Source organism: Atta cephalotes (genome assembly GCF_000143395.1).
Source record: "Atta cephalotes unplaced genomic scaffold scaffold00075, whole genome shotgun sequence".
Lineage (NCBI taxonomy): Eukaryota > Metazoa > Arthropoda > Insecta > Hymenoptera > Formicidae > Atta > Atta cephalotes.
Genome location: NW_012130139.1, coordinates 490,430 through 493,637, shown reverse-complemented (window position 1 = coordinate 493,637; position 3,208 = coordinate 490,430).

Below are 3,208 nucleotides of genomic sequence, written 5' to 3'. Positions count from 1 at the left end.
GTGTGTGTGCGTGCGTGCGTGCGTGCGTGCGTGCGTGCGTGCGTGTGTGTGCGCGCGCGCGCGCGCGTGTGTGTGTGTGTGTGTGTGTGTGTGTGTGTGTATGTGTACATTTATTTTTTATTCTTATTTCGTAATTTATAGAATTTTACAGACAAATATCACATTAATCAATATTGAATAAAAATAATTTTAAGTATGAATGATAATCGGTAAGATTTTACTGATTTTTTTTTCTATATACAGAATATGATTAAACAAGCGCGTGTATAGTTGCCGTTGAGTCAATTTCGAATTTTTCCTTCCGGTAACTTTTATCTTCCATTTTGGAATAATTGCGCAAGGTTGAACTCTCTGGGAACGTTGCTCGTTAAAATATTGTTAATAATGGAAACATTTCTTGTATCACGTAACGAAAAAAATGTTTTATAATTACACGTTTTTGTAAAGATTGTTCTTTGTAACAAGAGGTTTATTTTTTTTAAATTTTGAAATTTATTTTTTGAATCACGCAATTTTTTCTGTTTCTTTTAATGATTAAAAAAAGTGGTCTTATTCTCAAAATATTATCGATATAATATTTTGCGAGTCGGATCACTTTTTATCATTAAAAGAGATAGAAAAAGTTGCGTGACTTTACATTTTTTATCGTAATAAATTTTATATACTATAAATATTCCATAGATATCTAATATACTTTTCTCATTTATCCTAATCATTACTTGTAACAAATATTTATTTATTACACGTGCAATTTTTAATGCGCATTTTGTACAGCAATAATTAAGTAATATATTGGGATGAAATCCGCATGATTCGCTCGATACTTACACAATGCACGTGCGGTGTTTCTTTATGATACATCAGACCGAAAATTAATTTTAAGACCGGTATCACTTAAGGCTGTTGCCGTTTACAGATTACGAAATGCTATACAAGCGTACATAATGCATTATGCGCCCGCGAGCAAGCCTGTTTATTTCTTGGCCGATCGGTTATTTCAATGCCAAGATCGAACGACGGATTGATCGACCATGCTCGAGCATACGAAGCGCGGAATGTCGAGCCAAATACAGCAGCCGTTCAGATCGTGACGCGAATTCGCGATCGAGCGGGGGAATATTTCGGCAACGGTCATTTACATTGTGGACATGTTACGAGTATTGTAAGACCCGCTTGTGACCGGGTGAAACAATTACGTGATGATCAGTGTCATGACCATATAACGCCGATTACACGCTCGATATTAATCTTCGATCAGCTCCAAAGAGCTTTTTATTACACTTTTATTACGCAATGCCAATATTTTCTTCATATCAATTTTAGAACCTAATAGAAAATATGATTATAAAAGTATAAAGTATGAAAACTATTGCATGAAGTGTGTTGTCATGTTTTAAGTTTTTACGTATATTATTAAATGATATCAGATAATTTCACGATAGAAATGATTAAAAGGAGGGTTTCATTTAAACTGCTTTCATATCGCAATGCTTTATTATCGTAATAAACACAATCATATTCAATTATACGTTTAAGACGTAAAATTGCAAGTGATCGTTATGTATTAACAGTTTAACTGGTTTAATGGCCTAATGGCTATTAATTATAGATAATTATCGGAAATAAGATATCCATTATACATATATCGTGTTTAATCGCAGTAATAAAGTAGCTTCGATTTAAATTATGAGACTTCTAATATTTTGCTTGTTAACTTGTAATAATCAAGTAAACTTTTGATTTCAAGCTCTAAATGAAAAGCGCTGCAATATAAAAAAAAATTTACATTTACAAAAATGTATAAACGTAACTATGTTTACTACTATAAAATATATAGATTAGTATATAATACTAAACGCAACAATTATGTAAATTATTTTGATATTAAACAAATTAGAAATATACATTTGAGGAACTTGACGCATCATTTCGTTATCAATTATCGACACCAACGCATGATCGAATCGACTCTGTTATCTGATGCATTATAATCGCTATGTATTTATGAGGCTGCTTAAATTTTCGACCAGTAACGCCTCGGACGTCGAAATTTATGCTAATCACTTCCCTTTAAGGCCTTCGTTAAATATCCGCCAATCTACTTCTCAAGGAAGCGAAGAAATATTCAAGGATATTTCTACGAAGTTTCAGAACTACAGACAATAAATTATATTTGCGAGATCGCTTATAATGATTCCAAAAAATTAAATTATAAATTAACTTCGATTCAAATTCAGATTTATTTTCTTAATTATTTAAACGCCAGACATTTATTCATTGGTACAAATATCTTTCGCCATCATGCAGAGCCCTAGAGATTAACGATCTAATCACTTTTATTCATTAATGAATACAAATGCGCAAATTAAAAAAAATGTACATCTCATAATTCTCATTCAATTTTCCGCTCATATGCAATCTCCTAGAAGTTAATGATTTAATCACTTTTTGTGCTAACAAATACATTTCAAACTTGCACAAATTTTCAAAAAAATACACAATCTATAATACACATAAAAAAAAATCTTACTTTTTAGCTTATTGCTAAATCAAAAATTACAGAAGCATTTCCATTCATCTTCACAAATATGAAAAAGAAATTTACGGACTTACATTTCGATGCATTCAGCAAAGAATTCCGTCATTTGTTAGTCGTCCGCGTTCGTCATCTCACAAATCCTTCTGTTTCCTTTGAATCCTCGTCTTCGGAAATTCGTGGAGCGTGAGCCTGGCTGGCTTTACAAACTTTTTATTAACTATTCTGAAAATCGGTTGCTGATCGTGGCACGTTCCCGAGAGGGAGTAAGTCCTGAGGACGCGGATGGCTCCTACTTATAAAGACTTGGCCAAGACTTGACTCTCCAATTGGCTTACCGGTGTGCGTGGAGCACCAACACGCGTGTATATGTGCACGCGAAAAGGAATAGTGGCTGCGTGCAGGTGTGGAAGGGGGCACAAACCGTGTTCCGATCGTTACACGCTCGATGTTACACATTACACACGAGAACCGATACCATCCAGGAATTCGCACCTCTTCACCGGAGAATGCGACGCTGTCCAGTTCTCCGTTCAATCGCGTTTCTCGCACTCGAGCTAGTTATCGTAGAATTAGCGCAGGCTCTCTCTCTCTCTCTCTCTCTCTCTCTCTCTCTCTCTCATGCATCAACGTGAAAGACAAAATATTATACATTTAATTAAGTTGCTCAAT